The sequence below is a fragment of the Lontra canadensis genome, unplaced genomic scaffold (assembly GCF_010015895.1).
Source record: "Lontra canadensis isolate GAN:19392208 unplaced genomic scaffold, GSC_riverotter_1.0 scaffold126, whole genome shotgun sequence".
In the NCBI taxonomy this organism is placed as follows: Eukaryota; Metazoa; Chordata; class Mammalia; order Carnivora; family Mustelidae; genus Lontra; species Lontra canadensis.
The window spans coordinates 2,192,903-2,213,883 of NW_022631120.1; positions in this window are offsets into that span (position 1 = coordinate 2,192,903).

Consider the following 20,981-nt stretch of genomic DNA (forward strand, 5'->3'; position numbering starts at 1 on the left):
AAGACGCTCCGGCGTGAGGCACGCCGGGGGGCGTGGCCCCACGAGGGGGCGGGGCCGTGGGGCCCCATCGCCTCGCGTCTGCCCGGGTCGGTGGAGGTGGTGCGGGCGGGTCGCGGGCTTCTGCTCTCGGGTTTCCCCGCGCCTGTTTCTCGGGAGGCTGGTTGGCGGGACCTTCGGCTCCCACGGCCAGAACTTCCAGAAGGGTGGCAGTTCCTGTTCCTCTCTCACACCCATAAATGCTCTCGGACTACTCTTTCTCTCCTTTGGGTAGAAACACACCGAGCTCTCAGATCTTGGAAAAACAAAAGACCAGAAAAACACTGGAAACAGAAATAGGAGAAAAAGATCCGTTGGGGAGGCTGCCAGACATGATTTGTTCTTTTTTTTTTTTTTTAAAGTAAGGACTCTAAAAGGTACAAAATTTACGAAGAGTGGTAAAATTTCAGAGCAGTGTTAAGTCAGCAAGGTCGAGCTCCTGACAACAGTAAAACCAGCACATGGAAGCTGCAGGAAGAAAACTTACCACATTTATGACGTTAAGACATGGGATGTAAGAAACTAGCTTGAAGAAGAGTGTAAGCATGTTAGGAATGACACCGTAGTGAATCGTGATGAGTAAAGAGGGTTTGAAAAACTGATCAAAAAATTTTTTTAAAAAGGGAAAAAAACTGATAATCTCTTGAACACTTTATTTTGGGGAACTTAAACTCAAACCCAGTTCCTTGAGTACCACTAGGGGAAAAAGAATATTAGGTTAGACAGATTATCTGACCCCAGCCTCACAAAAGTAATCATTATTTTTGAAGTCAGACATTTCTCTCTCTCTCTCTCTCTCTCTCTCTCACACACACACACACACACACAGAGAGAAAAAAATCACAGCTTCATTTTTGCTTACTGACTCACAGTGTTGTTGATAAATTTATGTACTTTTGTAATTGATGTAGTTCGGTTGTAGTTGTAGTTATAGTTGTAGTTGACATAGTTCAGTGCATAACTGAAGTCTAATTTTCATATAACTACATATTTTGCTTTTTCCCCTTACCATACTCTAAAGATTTCTCGTGTTTTTACAGTCTTAATAATCATTTTTTATTTAGGTAGTCAGTACACAGGCTCTACATTGGTACCCCAAAATTCAGGTTACTAGCATTGAGAAGAAAATATAGAAGAACAGAATATAAAGGATCAGGGCAGCCTTCTTTAACAATCAACCAGCCCAGAGGACTAGCTGTTTTATCCTTAGTGTACATGTCACAGTTCTATACTCCCAAGGTACGATAAACGCCAGTCACAAACCCCAACCAAGACCTAGCCTGAGCTGATTTGTCTCTCTTACAAATTCAGTTAAGATGATGTAAGTGACCCGCAAACTGAGATGTGCACCCCCTGGGGGATTTTCAAGGGGCAAGTGCACACTTAAGATCATTTTAAGATTGCTTGTTTTTCAATCTTCAACTTGCATCCATATTACTTCCAGAAACTGATTTGCTGCTTTAAAGAATGCAGTCAAGTTGTCTGCCTGTTTCCTTTCCCAACTGTATCACCACAGGCACACATTTTCCAAATTGCAAAAAAAGGAAGTGGGGGAGAGGGAGGCATAACTCTCATTCACTGAGAATCTTAAAAGGGTGCCTTATTCCAAGGTGTAAAAACTTCAGGGAAACTGTGTCAATTTTTTATCCATTGAAAAGACTGGACTGTGTGGAGAAAGTATATACTTCTAATGGCTGTGTAACAAATTCTTCTACAAGTCATATGATTTCCAAATAGTTGCTTTCAATAAAGGATGGCCTTGAGATCACTAAATGAGTTGTATAAGTTAGAAGGAGTTCAAAGAATTGAAAAGTTCAAAATGCCGTACAATCCCATCTACTTATTAATGGTAAAAACGGTCTTAGAATTTACAAAAATGAAAAACAGAAAACCCTGATGCTAAACTATCTCTCTTTCTTGTAAGAAGTAGTATTCAACAACAAACACATGCAGTAATTGTTAAAAAAAAAAATACTTAGGTCTAATTTTAAAACTTTGTAATATATTTCATATTATTTTGAATACTTGATTATTACTAATAAATATGCACTTACAGTCTTTTAGCCACAGGAAAATTAAAAACTGAAGTTTAAATGTATATATTTTTTCACTGCAGAGAAATATAGTAGGGTGATAGAAAAAATACATTCAAACACAGAAATGCATGAAATTAGGATATAATCCTCAAGGGCAAGAATGTGAAATGGAGTTATAGTGTAAAGAGAAAAATAAACTAGGTAAAATATACTGTAGGTAAAGAAGAGGCTTTTCTTATATTTTTAAAACGGTGAGTAGTAGGCATAATGTCTATGGTGTTTAGATTGTATTGGATTCATTCAAGAGAGTGACTATTCCATTTTAAAATGTCAATGTTTACAGTATGCAGGAAATTGCATTCTTTGCAACTACTTAAACTTCCAATGAAATATTTTAAATGTTAACCTAAAAATATGCAAGAGGGTAAATAGTATGTCCTATAGTAAGCAGAAATGTTTAAGGACCCCTAATTTTACTCATCAATCCCCTATTGGAAGTCGTCTCCGTTTCTAAAGATTTCAGCAATATTTGTTCTTCTAATTTTTTTTTTTTAGTTTTTACTTTTCTTAAAGAACATCAACTAAAATTATTTATTTTGTTGTGGTTAAATGATCTTACATTCTTTTTTGAAACACCTGCCTCTTCTCAACCCTTTCTGAATGGAGAGGAAAAGCTTTTGGTTTGGCTGGGTTGGTTGGATAGGGATTGGTTTGGTTACTAAAGCTTTGGATTCTGGTTTAATCAGCAATTATTGTCTTCCTAAAAGCCTCAGAATGCTCTGGGGGTTATATACCAAGAAGAACGCTGGACTCAAGTTCTAAGGAGCCTTCAGATGGTGCAGTGGGAATCAGCGGACTGGAAAAATGGGAAGGGACCCAGAAGGCTGGGGCATAAAATGAGGAGCCACTGCCAGGAGCCAAGGTGAATACTTGGTCTGCTCTGAGGGGAGCCTGGTGTCACCTGCACCCACAGCTCTGATTCATCGGCCTTGTGGGAGACCCAACACTACAAATGCCTGGGAGGGTACCTCCCTAGGAGGCCCCCAGGACACTGGGAGCCCCGAGGCAGCACGACCCCATGCCTGAAAGGGTGATGGCGACCAACTGGACTAGCAGAGGGAGGGCGCCCTTATTACGAGAACACCACACACTTTCAGGCGTATAGGTTTTCTTCTTTTCATGTATTGCTTTGGGATAAATTTCCAGGGGCTGCATTATGGAATTTCCTTCTGGCTTCTCATATATATTGTCACTCCGCTTTCCCAAACAGTTGGGCCAGCAGCAAAAGAGTATGCTGAATTCGCCAAACCGGGCACCCACTGCAGATTACGTTTCTTCAATTCTTGCTAGAATGCGGAAAATGATGCATCAAATTTCCCCAAATTTGCTTGGCCACCCTTGTGATTTGGGGGGGGGTGTCCATATAATCTCCTGGAATTAGTAGGGTATTCCTTTTATAGTTTTCCTTCTGGAGATTTTTTTTTTCTTAAGTTTATTTTTTAATAATCTCTACACCCAACGTGGGGCTCGAACTAATGACCCCGAGATCAAGAGTCACACACTTCGCTGAGTGTGAGGCAGGCAGGCGCCCCTCTCCTGGGGATTTTCGAGTGTTTACCTCTTGCTGGCCTCTGCTTAAACCAGAAACCTCCATGAAACAGTCCACTTGCACGGTTTTGGTGATCTTCATTAATTTGGTCTGATTTGGGTGAACAAAAGAAGATACTTTTTGTTTTTAGTGACGAACTGAGCAGCAGTTTAATTCAGAAAAGCATGAAAGGAACCTGTTTCAATGCATAGAAAAGTAATACGAAAATAGCACGGAGGCGCCCCACGCCATTGAGAAACCTATTTAATCAACACCGATCATGTGTCTGACCAGGGTGCGAAGGATTTTAATTGTTATAAATCCACTCATCGGGTGCATAGTTATTGAATCGTATTGTGTATTCTGTTGGAGGCTGAGTGAATATATGATCCCTGCTTTCAAAGAATTCATGGTCTGTGGGAGAAATGTAGCTATAAACAGATCGGAGTGAATGAGATATGTATATAAACAGCCACGAGGGCCCAAGGGATGGAGCTGCCAAGGCTCCCAGACTCCTTGGGCGAGTCTGGGAAGGAGGTGTGGTTAAACCGGATCCTGAAGCATGAGTGGGAGTAGACCCAGCCAAAAGGCAGTGGGAGAAGGGAGGGAGCCCAATGGAGAAAGCAGGGAGCTGATGGCCCCTCCCTTCTTCCCCACTCACCCCCCAGACACAGGGTGGGACCCTAGGCAACCTTCTGAATGTGGAAAGCCCTCACTCCCCCCCTCCCACAGAGTACATCAAAGCTCACCATTTCCAGGTTTTTGGAGGAGCTCGGCTGGGTGGATGCAATCTACTTAAAGCAAGAATACATCCAGGGGTACTCACCTTTTCCAAAGGAAACTCATGAGCTCCAATGAAGCTTACGGTGGTAGAAGTAAGACAGAGCAGAATTCTTTCAGCCAGAGATTTCCGGATTCGCCCTGTGTATTTTGGCCTAGCCTCTCTTTCCTTCCTGAAACAATGCAAGAGGAGGAGGCAGCAACTTGATCACCAAATTCTGATCATCTTCTCTTGGCACAGTCTCCCTCGCTGGTATGGTGCCATCATCTTACTCATCCCATTATCACAAGCTAGAAATCTTGTGTCATTGTAAAAGTATCTGTTTCTTTCCTCTGTTAAGCCCATTTCCTGAAGTTGTCAGGGCCCTGACTCCAGCTCTCTACGAGCAATAGATGAGAAAAAGCCTGCAGATTCTCCAGAACTGGCTTCCAGCCTGATAGTCTCCCCCTGATACATCCCAACCCAGCCCACCCAACACTGTCCAGAAGTTCTGACCCAGCAGCCCAGATTTCTCAAGGAGGTAAGGATGTAATTGGTCACTCAGAGCAGGAAATCTGTTCTGGGGATCTCGAAGAGCTTCAAAGAGGCTCCCAGGTGTGGGCAGATGATAGAGACCAGAGTCACCCCCAGATATGAAGCCATAGTCAGAAACACAGTCCTGTCCATCAAGGGCAGCTGGCAATGATCCCTGTGTGTTCATGACCTTTAGTCTCGGACCTTCTTCCTGCCCTGACCTCTGTCCCTGCCCCTGCCTGGCCGCCCATGCCTGTGTGGGTGGCCATTAATCAACCAGGAATAGCTGCTGCCTCACCAGGAATTCACTGGCCTCAGCCCCAGTCCCGCGGACGAGTCTAGCAATTATCCGCCCTGAACATTTATCCATCTCACCTCTTTTTTCTTTTCCAGATGTCAGCCTTTTAATTCCTTTTGAATATCTGAATACGTCCCTTTTTGCAAGCTAGGAAGCAGAATTAAACTAAGGCATTCTGGTCCTCTAGGGATTCAGACAGAGTCTTGCGATCTTCAGCAAAATGACATCATAATACAAGGTGCTAACAACGGGCTTCTAAACTCTAAATAATAACCACCTTCCTACATTGTTTTCCTTAGGAAGCAGCCCAAAGTCCAGTCCTTAAAGGCAGGATATACAGAACATCTTGATTTACAAAGTATGGGATGACCAAATGATAGGCTGGCTAATTTACGGGTAGACCAGATGCACGCTGACCAAGGACTGGTGAACAGGGAAAGTGTTTACCTTTCGGAAACTTGCTCTGAGGATGAGTCTTGGCTCCTGTGAATAAGGGAGCAGGTAGAAAAATATTACAGATGCACCCACATAGACCTTTGATTTTGCTGAGGTCTTCCACTAAAACGCAGAGTCAGGGATGAGGGTAGAGGGACGATGCTTAGATTGTTTTCAAAATAAATGACGAGTAATAGGAAATTTGACCCACTGGATTCTTCCATTTGCCACAAGACATACTGCCCAGGTGGATGATGTTAAAAAAAAAAAAAAAAATTGGTGAACTCTGAGGGATGCCTGCGGGGGAACAGTTGGTTGAGCCCCTGACTCTTGATTTTGGCTCAGGTCTGAAGACCACCCCTCTCTCAGACACCTTACAACAGCATCCAGGCCATCATGACTGAGCCAAACGGGGCGGGGGGGGGGGGGGGGGGGGGGATTTCATAAAGTCCTCGTAAGATGAAAATCCATCTCTACTTCCTGCAGCAAAATGGGCCTCCACATCATTGTTTCCTAGAGAATGGGACAAAGATCTTAAGAATATGGACCACCTAGGAAAGTTATTTAAGGGCCAGAGTCCTGGAATCCATTCTTGGAAATTCAGATTCACTAGCTTCAATGTGAAACACAAGAGGCTGAGTTTTTAACAAATCCGGGAGATGATTCTTTCATCCTCTAAGGTGGAGAACATGGTCTTATGGCTTCTTGTCCTCCAACTTTGTGAAGAGAATATGACATCACCAGTGTGCATCCCAGCCCTGTTTCTTTCCAATTACCTTAGCATCTACTCAGTAGGACTCACTGGACAGAAAACCCAAGATAGCCTTAGCCAAGAGGAAATTCAGCCCAGGCCCAAGGATGTTGGCTACATGACTGACAGATGACCCCACCGATGCCAATAAGAATTGCTTATGGGGCAATTTACCAACCTGGTTTACACCCTGATGAGCCACAATTTAAGTGAGAAATCCTGGCACTGAATTCTGTCGCTGCCCAGACTGATGTCACATAGGCTGGGTTCTTGTCAGTTGCGAACACATGAGACTCCACCCAATGTCTTAGGAGCCACACTTTTACGGAGAGGGAGGAGTCAGACCACTTCTAATCCGGTAGCATGCCCCACCCCGCCCTGGGTCCTGGGCATTCCTCCCTGCTCCCCCAACCCTGGGAACAGAGCTACCACACCTGTCCCTCAGCCCCCGAATGATCTTCTGGTGCCTCAGTTCGTGCAGAACCCTGGAAATGAATTTGGCTCTCACAACCCTCACCCCTTTGGTGTTTTCACATCCTGTCTCAGTTCCAGAATCTACTTCAAAGCTGCCTTCTCTCACACCCCCGATGCACCCCGATACAGAAGCTCCCAGTTGCCTCCTTGGACACTCAGCTGGAAGGTCCCCTTCCCCCCATGCATTGGGTTGAATCATTAGTGATGATTCTCTCTCTGCCAAGGGGACAACCCGATTTCTAGAGTGACTGCAACATCTTCCAGATGCTCACAGCTCTAGAAACCACAGGCCACCCTATGTCCTGCTGGTGGAATCCGCTATGTCCTAGTGTAGAATTCTGTAAGACGATTCTCCCTGAAGCTCTGCCCCACCTCACTTCTCATCCCTGTGACTTCCTGAGCATCTAGGGACCCTGTCCATGGATTCTGGGTCAGCCACCCCATCTTTTGGTCCTTCCTGTGAGCGCCTGCGTTGGTTCAACGCTGACCTCTCTCTGAAGAGGCCTGTGCTACAACAGAGTCACTTTCTCTGACACCTCCCACTTACTTCCTGCTTCTTTCTCCTGCCACCAACTGGTAGATCCACCATGACCTTGTGCCAACCCCAGACCTGAACTCAACCCTGACGCTGAGGATTCTGCTCCTTTAACACTTGCTGAAGCCACTCGTGGACACGCCTTCGAACTCCCCATTCTTCTGATTAGAAACCCTCTGGCCACAGGCTGCCCGAGTCCTTAACCAAAGCTGCTGTGTTGCCTTGTAAGAGTGGGTCCCATCTGGCTCTTCGAACCACCATCAGTTTCTGCAGTGAAGTTGTTAGATCTTCAAAGCCTGGCCCATGCTGGTCGGTAGGCGCCCTGTGAAGTCTCAGCCTCTCTTCCTGCCCCCGCATGGCCAGGATAGCCCACTGTACTTATAGTCCAATTTTGGGTGATGCTTCTGGTCAGAAGGGGAGAAAGCCCTAAGTGTCAGTTTTGTGAGCTCAGCGCTCTACCAGAGCGCCCTTGGAGAACTGTCTGAAGACGACATTGATGGTAGGTCTGTGTTCTAGATGTTCTCCCCTTGAGAAGTATGGACCAAATCCTCGGGAGCAGGCTAGCAGATGCATCCTTGAAGCTGAGGGCCACTCATGACAATCAGTCACTTTCCTAGGATTTATTGTATTTTGGCTAAATCAGTCTGCTATTTTATTTTACTTTATTATTTGACCTAAGAGTTCTCCCAGGCCTTTTGGACAATTTTCAGTTCCTTAGTCTAGAGTACCCAGCCCAACAACACCCACACACACTGACCTTCCAGGTCCCACCCCACTGAAAGCAACCCGCAGATTAGTCATTCATGGAGCATAGGTATATTTCGCCCATCCATTCATTCATGGCTTCCCTCAGTCTCTTCGTCTCTCCACATGCATCTCTTTGCTGATATGCGCTATGCCCAGCAATGAGACCTGGGACACAGTGCGCATGAGCGAGTTCACCTCCCACATGTCCTCCTGGAGCATCGGAAGCAGCTCACATGGGTTCGGGGGAGAGCTTTCTGGAGGCAGGGTTGGTTGAAGTTGTCACAGAGGAAGAGGTGAAAAAAGTTCCAGGAAGAGTAAATGACCGAGAGGCAAGAGCGGGGCTGGGTGCTGAGGAACAGACAGAAGTTCCGTGTGGCTGGGAAACAACCCAGACAGAGGAGTGGTGAGGCGTGAAGGTGGAGTTCGGAAGAAGTGAGGGTGTGAAGCAGCTTAGGAAACCACGCAACAGAAGCTGAACTTGAATGGTACGGCCATGCAGCTTTCCTGCGCAAGCTGGGCAGGGCCGCGATTAGCCTCTGCTGGCTGAGGGCTGCCCAGTAACCATGGACTTCTGTTTCTACCGAGAGCCAGCAGCAGGGAATGCTAAGAATGACTGGCTAAGTCCCTGGCCCCACAGCCCGGGGGCTATCCCGAATACAAGTCTTTCACCCAGGTCTCGAGCTCTGCCTTGCGGATCAGGGAGTCAAAAGCCTGATTTGTCCATATTCCACTTTCCTCTCTAACGACAACATGCCGCTAAGCAAACCCACACCCTACCTCTAATCCAAGGCATCCATCTCTTCAGTAGGTTCTGGGGCTAGAATCCCATATTATTCCTTCCCACAAGAGCCCTTCCCCATCAAAATTCTGCCTCTTCTGCCCTTAGAATAAACAACAATATCCAGGGTGTTGGTTTTTTTTTTGGGGGGGGTGGGTAAAACCACCATACTGGGTCCGCTAGTTAGGATCATGTAACTTGCCACTGAGTCTGAGTCTGTTTCTACATCAGGCCCCACGCGGAACCATGGGCAGGAAGACTCAGCCTCTGCCCTAGTTCCCAGACCAAACCCGATGTGGGGGCGGGCAGATCCCCACCTCTTCACCTACTCCTCAGAAGGGGAGCCCCAACCTCGAGGAAGGGGTATGCGAGCCAAGACCCGAAATGAGGCTGGGAGGTTGTAGCCTCGTGAAGAGATGGGAGAAGACGTTCCAGAAATATGGAACCAGGTATTCGTTCCTCAGTTTCCTTCCTCATTAATGAGTACTAGGACACGCTGTCACTGATGAAAACGGTAAGCATTTTTTTCAAAGAATTTTTTTAAGATTTTATTTATTTATTTGACAGACAGAGATCACAAGTAGGCAGGGAGGCAGGCAGAGAGAGAGAGGGGAAGCAGGCTCCCTGCTGAGCAGAGAGCCCGACGCAGGGCTCCATCCCAGGACCCTGGGATCATGACCTGAGCCGAAGGCAGAGGCTTAACCCACTGAGCCACCCAGGCGCCCCGACAGTGAGCATTTATCTCTTGTTTCTCTGTGTAAGGGGCTGTGCAGAAAAGCTCGAGGCTGGTTGCTTTATTGATTTTCCTAACACTGGACGCCCTGAGACACGGAGGGGGAAACTGAGGGATGGAGAGGTGGAGTAACTTGGACGAGACCACACGGGCAGTCAGCCAGTGGCAGGTGGAGTCGGTATCCAGACAGTCTCAGCGCAGAACCCAAGCTCTGGGCCATGGACCATGATGCTCCCAGTCATGCCATCCCTGTCCCAGCCTCCCCGTGCTGTGAACCAGTGCCTCCCTCCTGCTACCTCTTTTATGTTGGCCTTCAGCCCATTTGAGTAAGATTTCATTCATTCGCTACTCAAAGATTTTTGAACAGCAGGAACAATTAAACATAATGTATACGAACAGCGATATGCACCTAGGAAGGAGAAACACGGGATGTCTGTGAGCGAGCACGACAGGGACCTGACATGTTCTCGGGCGTCAGGGTGGATTGCCCTGAGGAAAAGACATCTGAGGAGAAAGCTGGAGGAACGAGGGTTAACTGATGGGAAGGAGCAGAGCAGAGAGAAAGAGTGGGGGTGGGGGTAAGCAAACATCATTGATCAAGGGCCTGTTGCAAAATTAAAAGCAAAAAGAAAAGCTGAGAAGAGCCCTGGGTGTTGTATGCAACTGATGAATTATTGAACGCTACGTCTGAGACTAAGTATGTGCTGTATGTTGGCTAATTGAATTTAAATTAAAAAAAAAGAAAGAAAGAAAAAGAGCTCAAGGCACTCAGGAAAGTCAAAGAATGCCAACGTGAGTGGAACATAGTGGAGGAGAGAGTCTGGATGGGACAAGCCGCAGGAGTAGGCAAAGCCAGCCCACCACCCACCTCACTCTAACCTCAGAAGTGTCCAGACAGACTCATGATGGATGCAAAGTAGGTCTTGCCAGGCAGAGAATCAACCGGGTGATGAATGTAGTCCTAGGGCTTCCCAGGGCAGTCCTATTAATCTTCACAGAGGGGGAGGCTTTCCTCCCCTAACTCCCTACATGCTCTCTGGGGTCTTTCAGCTCATGCTTCCCTCCGCTGCCCAGAGAGGAAGGCCCGTACATCAGGCTGTTCCTCGGGGGCTTCTCGCTGATCTTAGGGAGAAAGCTACAAGGAGTAATGTGGTTGACAAGGCGCTCCAGAATCTGGCCTCCATCTGCCCCCGCCCTTGGTCCTTAACCATATTCCTCCTCCAAGCCTCCGGACCCACAATCTTGGTATCCTGACCCTGCCTCCCTGACACACTCTTGCTCTGAACTTGGCTTCAGGCCTCACACACCACCCTTTCCGAGGGAATGCCTACTTCACCGTGCTGCCTGGAGGCCTCTGAATTTTCCTCTGTACTTTATCTACCTTGAAAGACTAATTTGGAGCGCTCCTGGCTGCTGTCAGGCCTTCATTACTGTCTGCTCATCTGCGCGTTCCCTGGGCCTGCATCCCATCCCCTTCTGCTACCTGGTGACGAGCAGGAATGCCAGAACACAGGACACATGAAAGAACTATTTGCCCAATTTCTCTTGTGATTCTGTGTGCTCTGGGAGGTGGAGGGGAGAGGATGTTAGAAGAACAAAGAACTTCTGTAACAGGGTCTCTATAAAAATAGTGTTGTTCATGGAGTCCAGTTTCTCCTCATTATCAAGAATTCGCATGAACGGGGACACCTGGGTGGCTCAGTCGGTTAAGAGTCTGCCTTTGGCTCAGGTCATGATCCCAGGGTCCTGGGATCGAGTCCTGCACCGAGCTCCTTGCTCAGCGGGGAGCCTGCTTCTCCCTCTGCTTGCCACTCCCCCTGCTTATGCTCTCTGACAGATAAATAACATCTTTAAAAAAATAAAAAGAGGGGCGCCTGGGTGGCTCAGTGGGTTAAAGCCTCTGCCTTCGGCTCGGGTTATGATCCCAGCGTCCTGATCAGGGCTCTCTGCTCAGCGGGGAGCCTGCTCCCTCCTCTCTCTCTGCCTGCCTCTCTGCCTACATGTGATCTCTCTCTGTCAAATAAATAAATAAAATCTTTTTTAAAACATTTAAAAAAATAAAAAATAAAAATAAATAAAAAGAATTTTCGTGAATGAAGGATTTCGAGAATGACTTCCTCTGAAGAGAACATAGGTCATTTCTAGCTGGCGTTCTAAAGCTCTGCACTCTCCTTGCCTCCAGGCCTGAAAATTGTGTCCCTGCCACACTTTTACAACATTCCTAAGGCTACTAAGTTTGGGGAGTTAGCACACCTGCTGGATGACAAGAACACAGGCCTCAAAGGCAGAGAGTTCAGGTCAACACCCACATATGGCGGGTACTAGGTACAAAATAAGACTGAGTCCCTCTCCTCAGGCCCGACAGTCTGGTGTGAGTGACAGACATGTAACAGATCATTTGGATTTAATGAACAAGCTATGAAGAAAAGTATACAGAGAGCTACAGAGCCCACCACGCCCAACTAATCCTGTGTCCTCGGGCCAAACAGCGATAGCTTTGGAGCTTCAGTTTCCTGAACTGATCAACGGGCTGAAAGTTGCTACTGCCAAGGGATTGCTTTGAGAACTGAATGAGCTAACATTTGCAAAACACTCAATGTAGTGTTTTGTACCCAGGAGGGACTCAATAAAGAGTATCCATTCGATTATCTAAGAAGGCCAAACCCAGAGTTCTTGTCCTGTCCATGCTGGCTAAATATGTGTGTGTCTCCAACCACACGCTGAATCCTTACAGAGCCTGACACACGGTCGTAGCTGCAACAGTGACCCACTGTCATGCTTGCCCCCCTTCACAGGAGAGACTGGACCAGAAAATATGGTTATATTAGCACCAGTCCACGACTGCTACTGGAGAAGTGCCCCAGAGAACATTCTGTGCTGACAGGGGGCCCAGACCATTGTTTTATGAAGAACGAAATGTCCACATTATCACTGTCACATCTCCTCTCTGTCCTCTCCACCTTCTGTCCACTAGTCCGTTTTCTGTTCTGTTGCGAACGTGATCTCTGGCCTGCTGTTCCAACACCATTATCCCCTCTACTCTATTCAGAAATCTCAAAGATTCCCTCTGAATCAGAATCGTGATTATGCTCTAGGTTTCACTTACTAGGTGGTCCTTCCCTTTACTCTGTCTGTTTTAGATACTTAAAGATCTCTCTTTTTGGCCTGTATCAGTCTTCTCACGACTTTGTCCAAGGGTCCCACCCAAGATGTTCTGCATGGAAGTGCTCTCCAACGTTCTAGGATTAAACTAATGCCACTGCCCAAATTCCCCTCTAAAGAGCCTTCCACGTGGGGACACTGTGCCTAGCGTAGGTCTTGGTGATTTCTTATTTTATATTAGGAAGTTAACGACCCAGACACAAATGAGATTCAGTTGGCTTTTTCTTATTGATGAGATTTGACTATTCTAGAGAACCCCTGGCTGAAGGAAATGGGAGTGGACTTTGTTTAAGGCATTGATTGTAAACTTCTCTTTAAGTGCTTTGATTTCCTGTTTCGTTCTTGAGATAATCACCTATAAGATGACCGTTCCTGGTGGAAGTTCCTTACTTCAAGAAGTTATTGTCTTATGAGTATGAGCTCACTGCTGGTGGGGGAGTGACTCATAATCTGACATGTGGTGGTTAATATCACTGTGCTTGAAAACTGGAGGACCATTTTATCAGCTTTACAAACATTTGGGTTGTGTTATGCTTATCACTGTATCATGTGTTCCTATGTATCTGCCATCAATTCCTCAAGGTAGCTGAAGTGTGGGCTACACAAAAAAATCGTATCATTGCTATGGGAGGCTGCATTCTAAGAATGACCTTCAGTGACCTGCCCCCAGAAGGCAGAACCAAGGGCTAAGAGGAAAAAACCAAGAACCTGGAGAGTGAAACAAAGAATCGGGGATGATTACTTCCAACCCTTGAAACCCAATGAAATTGGCCCATTTGGATATCAAAACTGCCTTAGACTGGGGCACTTGGGTGGCTCAGTCAGTTAACTGTCTGCCTTCAGCTCAGGTCACGATGTCAGGGTCCTGGGATCGAGTCCTGCTGTCGGGATCCCTGCTCAGTGAGGATCCTGCTTCTCCCTCTACTTTGCCTGTCTCTCTGCCTACTTGTGCTCGGTATCTGTCAAATACATAAATAAAATCTTTAAAAAAAAACCTCACAAAACTGCTTTAGACAGATAGTTCCTACATGTCTTCATTTACCCCCTTGTTGAACAGAAATGCCCATAACTGTCATCTCTGGGGCAAGTGGGGGTCAGAAAACTTGTGTCTTTAATTTCCCAGATCCACAGATAAAAGGAATTACACTCAGAATTGCTTATATCCAGGAGGTTCATCAGCATCTGACTCAGATGGTGATATTTTGGACTTCTGAGCTGACCATTTTTGGACGAGATTTGGGACTCTGAACTAACACTGTAAAGGAATAAAACCCCTGGAAATCTTTGGAGGAGGTGCGTGTATTTTGCACGTGGGACAGACGTGAATGATCTGGGCTCGGAGGGTAGACAGAATCCCTCCAGCCCAATCCCTGGCCAGTGTCCCTCAACCTTGCACAATCATCTCACCTCTGAGTGTGTATGAGACATGTAAGCGCTACAAGATGTTGCTCCCATGATTAAGGGACATTAAATATCCACCGGGAGATGATGTGACCAGGCTTCATCTCATTACATGAGCCCTTTCCAAGCAGAGAGTTTCCTCTGGCTAGTGGAAATCAGAGAGGGATGAAGTCAGAGAGAGTCAGACCAAGAGAGGGTGTGACTCGAGGGAGCGTCTCACTGGCCTCAAAGGATCCCTTTGCTGCCGTGTTCCCAGATTGCCTGTGAGAGGGAAGGCCCGTGGTCTCTGGGAGTAGATAGTGGCACCCAGCTGCTAGCAAGAAAATGAAGACCACAGTCCTCTGGCCAAAGGGAACTGACTTCTGCTGACACTCTCAGTGAGCTTGGAAGCAGATTCCTCCTCCAGGGGAGGGAGCCACAGACAGCGAAAACTCTTGAGTTCAGCCCTCTGAGGTTGAGCAGGGGACCCTGCTCTGCTCTCTGGACCTCGGACCCACAGACCTGGAAGCTGACAGGTGGGTGTTACTTTACAATAGTCATTGTGACAATTCAGTATGCAGCAAGAAAAAACTAACACCATTTTTTTTTTAAAGATTTTATTTGAGAGAGAGCGAGCGAGCAAATGAGCAGCGGGGGAGCGGTAGAGGGAGAGGGAGAAGGAGACTTCCCACTGAGCAGGGTGCCCGACGCAGGACTCCATCCCAGGACTCCGGTATCATGATCTGAGCCAAAGGCAGACGCTTGAGCCACCCAGACACCACAAAACTAACACAATTCTTAAATCCACATTGATTCTGCTCTATCTAAGCTTGCCTTTGTAGAACTCAAGCCATTTATTACTCAAATCATCCATTGCTCATTGTCCTGAAGTTATGATGACTCAACAGCTAATCATCACTTATCCCCACTTCCAAACTCAATCAAAGCACACAGTCCCATGTGCCTGAAATCCCTCGGGGAAATTCTAATTTGTTATAATCATCCCAGCCGTGGAACTGAACGAAGTCAGCATTCTATAGGTGAGAAGTTTTCTGAAGGACTTGAGTGACAGCAGAACATGGCAGGCCACCGATTGTTCATGCCAACAGAAGGGGGGGCGGTGGACAGGCACCACAAATCATGTGGGTGCAGGAGGCAGGTTGGAGGGAAGGCCAAGAGAAGACGTTTCAAGGATCCAGAGCCCCAGGTGAGATATTGGAGAAAGAAAGGCCCAGGGACATGAGCAAAGAGCCTGCGAAACTGGTCAGGAACCAGCCTAGGAAGACTGGGCTTCAAGACTCAGGTTCTAGCCAGGAGGTCCAAGAAGCCCACCTGGGGACTAGCCACAGGAGGAGACCTCACACTGGGTGCCCCCCCAAATCATCTCATCATGGTGGAAGGCTAGACCTGAAAGGAGGAACATACAGCCCACGGAGGTGGGGGTTTCAAGAGATAGAAAGTTATCAAGAGAGTGAAGGTTTTTAAAGCGTGGCCCCTGGATCCGCAGTGCCAGCAGGCCTTGGGAGCTTGCTGCGACCTAAGGAATCAGAAACTCTTGGGTGCCAGGCTCAGCAACTGGCATTTTAACCTTAACACACCCACTGGGGCACTCCGGGGTGCAGTAAAGTCTAAGAACCACACAACGGTGTGTTCACCCTTACTGTCCACTGACAAGCAACTTGAGGTCCGCAGAGCCAAGCCACGGGCCTCGCTTCCTCTGTTTTCCCATGAAAGCCTTTCTATCGGGACACACGGAAGGGCAAGGCAGCAGTCAGATGCTGTTCATTTTTCTTTTCATCTTGAGCATATCCTAAAGCAGACTGTCACTGAGGTGAATGCATGCATATGAATTCCAGACAGGTTTATAGGGGAACATAAACGATTACTGCAGGAACACATCTAAGCGGAATTATGATCCAGAAGGCAAGGGGGCGGGGGGGGGGGGGGGGGGGAAAAATTAGCAACTTACTATGGCCAGGCACAAAACAAAAAAGCAAAGCCATGAGAAAGCTCGAAGGTAATCCTCACCCTTGAGATCTCCCGCATGAAAAACAAAAAAAAAAAAATTATAATGCGCTGTTTAGTTTCTCTGAATGAAGAAAATGGTCTTTGCCACAAAAATGAAGTAAGAAATAAAATCCTGCTGAGGCGCCTGGGTGGCTCAGTCCTTAGGCGTCTGCCTTTGGCTCAGATGATCCTGGGGTCCTGGGATCGACCCCAGCATCCTGCTCAGCGGGAAGCCTGCTTCTCCTTCTCCCACTCCTCCTGCTTGTGTTCCCTCTCTCTCTGTCTCTCTCTCTGTCAAATAAATAAATAAATAATAAAATCTTAAAAAAAAAAAAGAAAGGAAATCCCGCCTAAGTTAAAATCACATAGATTAGTGTTGCTGTATGCGTGAGAGAGATAGTTTGATGCCCACTTTGCACACATTTATTCAGCAATCCTCTATTCCCTTTATTATCCAAGTACTATCTTTAAAAAATGTTTTTTTCAGAAATGACATTTGCCAACATGCTTTTATTAAGGGTCTCCTTGAATAGTTCCTACACGATGTATTTCCCAACTTGCAAACCAGGATCGAACTGCTGCTTTTATTGTAATGATTACTGCTATGTCTTCATAGTTTACCCTTCGTTTGCAAGTAGACATGTGGCTCTAGAATATTTCTAGAACCTGGCACCTGGGTGGCTCAGTGGGTTAAGCATCTGCGTTCAGCTCAGGTCATGATCCTGAGATCCTGGGATCCGGGGATCAGTTCGCATAGGGCTCCCTGCTCAGCAGGGAGCCTGCTTCCCCCTCTCCCTCTGCTGCTCCCCATGCTTGTGCCCTCTCTCTCTCTCTCTCTCTGACAAATAAATAAATAAAATCTTCAAAAAATAAAATACTTCTAGGACTGAGAACTGAATTCGCAACGACTGAGGCTCATCCTTGATATAGAATACCAGTCCCCATATGTTAATTAACAAGTTAGTACCATGGTTTTTTGTCATCTCTTGTCAAATATATAAACAAGAATAAATACCAAGAGAAACCAAAGACAGTCAAAGCATTTCCCAAAAGGTAACCCTGGATTTTTTTTTTTTTTTAACCAGGAATGACAAAGGAGATTTGACTGCCAAAAACTAAGCTTAGATGAATAGTATACATAGTGGGAATTCCTTTTTTATCTTTGGTACCAGGAAGAAGGAGATGGCCAGTCTATACCCTTCCGAGGAAAAAGTTTCATGCTCTTGGTGGGGTATCCCCAGGCTACCTCCTTAAACCAGCCAAAGACAATTCCAGAATTTCCCCAGCATGAACCATTAATAGAAACCACAGCATTCCCCTCTCCTTATATATTTTTTAAGATTTTATTTATTTATTTGACAGACAGAGATCACAAGAAGGCAGAGAGAGAGAGGAGGAAGCAGGCTCCCTGCTGAGCAGAGAGCCTGATGCGGGGCCTGGATCCCAGGACCCTGGGATCATGACCTGAGCCAAAGGCAGAGGCTTTAACCCACTGAGCCACCCAGGTGCCCCTCCCTCTATTTATATTAAAGCACCATCCCCTTACTGCCTTTCATTCTGAATTTTGAAAGACAGCATTACACAGAGAATGGCATGTCTTCTATTGTTGCACTTGGCACTGAGAAGGAACAGAAATGATAGCCCCTGACAGAAGCTTGCCTTACACTCATAATGGGTCTGGGCTACTCTTCTACGAGACATAAATCACTTCACAGAACATCTACCTCAGCCAGTGTCACTCTAGGACCATGATAGAGTGGAAACAAAATAAGACCCCACCGTAATTTTGTTTTCTCTCCGTAATTTTGTCTAAGTAGAAATAAAAATAAAGTCACTGTGTCATCTGAAAATACCAAACACTGGCTAAGATGGACTGACTGCCGCTTATTAGCCAAGGGCAACTTTATCCTTGTTTTAACCTCCCCTCTCTACAGGTAAGATTTATTGATTCCCAATTATGGAACAGGCCCTGCTTTCTTAGAGCATCTGACCCAGAGCAAAGCCCTGCCTTCTTTTAGAGTGCCCCTGAAAATTGCCCATTCCAAATCCCAATCCTATAACAGATTCTTTTCTTTTCTTTTAAAAGATTTTTATTTATTTATTTGAGAGAGAGAGAGCCAGCAAGAAAGAGCATGAGCGGCGGGCAGTGGGTGGGGATGGGGGGTGGGGGGCGCAGAGGGAGAAGCAGGCTTTACTGAGCAGGGAGCCCCATGCGGGGCTTGATCCCAGGTCCCTGAGATCGTGAATGATCTCAACCAAAAGCAGATGTTTGACTGACTGAGCCACCCAGGCGCCCCTAACAGGTTCTTTCAAATACACTTTTACGGAATGAAATGTTCCATCACTCCCTAAAATGTATGTTCTCCCTGTCTGCAGCAGGCAATAAGTCCAACCTGTCTAACTAACTACAGGAGCGTTTGCTTCCCTCATAAACAACAGATACATATTTCTTACAGTTCTGGGGGCTAGAAGTGTGAGCTGGGGTATCAGCACAGTGGAACTTGGGGGACAGCCCTCTTCTGAGTTGTAGACTGCTGACCTCTCACTATATCCTAACATGGCAGGAGTGGAGCTACAGGTGCATTCCTGATGATCAGTTAGGATGTCCGTAATCCTTTAATGCCAACCATAGAATGAGTCTGGAAAGCAATGAATGATAGATTTGGGTCCTCATCTAATTCACCTAGTTGTTATTTTGCACTGTTTAATCCCTTAAGAAGTCAGATGGATTGACTATTTGCTTTATACATTATACACATGCTTAGATTTGGTCAATTTAGTTACGAAAAAATAAAGAATAGGGGCGCTGGGGGCTCAGTCAGTTATGATCTCAGCGTCCTGGGATCGAGTCCCACATCGGGCTCCCTGCTCAGTGGGGAGACTTCTCCTCCTCCTGCCTCCCATTCCCCCTGCTTGAGCTGTCTCCCTCCCCGACAAACAAATAAATCTTAAAAAAAAAAAAAAAAAAGAAAAGAAAAGAAAGAGAATTCCATATTATACTAATAATCAAATGCTACAAAATAAAAGTCATGAGAAGATAATTTTGACCAAAAAAGGCTACTGCTGAGCACTTACTACATGCAAATATTATACTAAGTGCTTTGTACAATTTAGCTCATCTAAAACTCAATAAATAGGCTATATCTAGGAGTAACAAGTAAAAGTGGTTTAAAAAATGTAGGAAATGTATCATTCACGGTGTCCTCGGTGCTCAGTGACATTATTGGCTCAAGGATGTCAACAAGGATGGACGGCTTTGCTTCCTGTGCTTTCTGAAGCTTTCCTCAATGTGTCGATGGCATCCCTCTTTTTGCCCACAAGCTGGCTAGAATAGTACTGGGCTTCACGCCACATGAAAGGGGAGGGACAGAAGGAGAGGGAGAGAGAGAATCCCAAGCAGGCTCCAAAACCAACATGGATCCCGTTGTGGGGCTCGATCCCATGACTCTGAGATCATGACTTGAGCTGAAATCAAGAGTCAGACGCTTGACCGACTGAGCCACCCAGGTGGTCCTCTAGCTTTAATTTGTATCAGAGAAGAACTGTTGCTCTCACTGAGTGGCACTGCTCAGGACTTGGTCATGTGTCCAGACACCAGCGGCAAGGGGGCAACCAAGAAGAGGAGTATGTAGAGTTTTCCGCCTCAGTAATCGGAGGTGGGCTCCATCAGCGAGGGAGGGAGAGGCAGCAGCTGTCAGAAAGGGGCAGCATTGTTCCCAGGTGTTACAATTATCTCCATTTTATAGGGGAGTCACGTTCAAGCTCAAAGAGGTGAAGTAATGGACCCTCAGCTACCTGGGTAGATGGTACGTTGCTAAAATTCGAATCGAGCTCTGTAGCATCCCAAAGCCCTCCCTCTTTACGGGCTGGGACGCCATGTCAGATGGACCCAGGTTTGTAGCTCAACTTTGCTTCTTTTCATCAGTGGCTTCAGTCATTAATTATTTGATTGATTGATTGATTAATTAAAATTAATTAAAAATAAGTTATTTGATTATTAATAAATTATTATTATTATCCTAACCTACTCCATTGGCTGTGGTGAAGAGTAAGTAGATGATGTACAAAGTACTGAGCACAGTGCCTGGCCCTGTTATCATCACCGTCTTCATCATCAGTCATCAGCATTACCACCACAGCACACTAAGGATGCCACTCGCTAGGTGAGACTTCCAGGTGGTTGTTCAGTCCAAGAGCTCCTCTTCCGTCCTCCCCAGTACCTGGTACATGGCATTTCCTCTGTTACTGTGGCCATACTTCTCCTTGACTTGTGTCTTCCACTCATAGGAATGCTCCTTGAGAACAGAGACCACATCTTCCTTATCTTTCTATTTTCAGCCTCTTGCACAATGTTTGGCATGTGGTATGTGCTCAGTAAAAGACTCTGAGTGGCGGTGAGGGTAGGAATAGCCCTCTATGACAGTTAGGAAGGAGGAGTCCTATTTCTCAACCTGAGAAAAATCAGCACTTCCCAGAAAAATATGTGATCACAAATATACGGGGACATCTACATGAGAGGCTCAGCACTGAATGGAACTGCATATGTTCAGAGAAAAAAAAAATTTTTAAAGATTTTATTCATTTATTTGAGAGAGAGAGATAGCAAGAGAAAGCAGGAGCAGGGAGAAAAAGAAGAAGCAGGCTTACCTGGAGCAGGGAGCTGACACGGGGCTCGATCCCAGGACCTGGGATCATGACCTGAGCCGAAGGCAGACACTTAACCGACT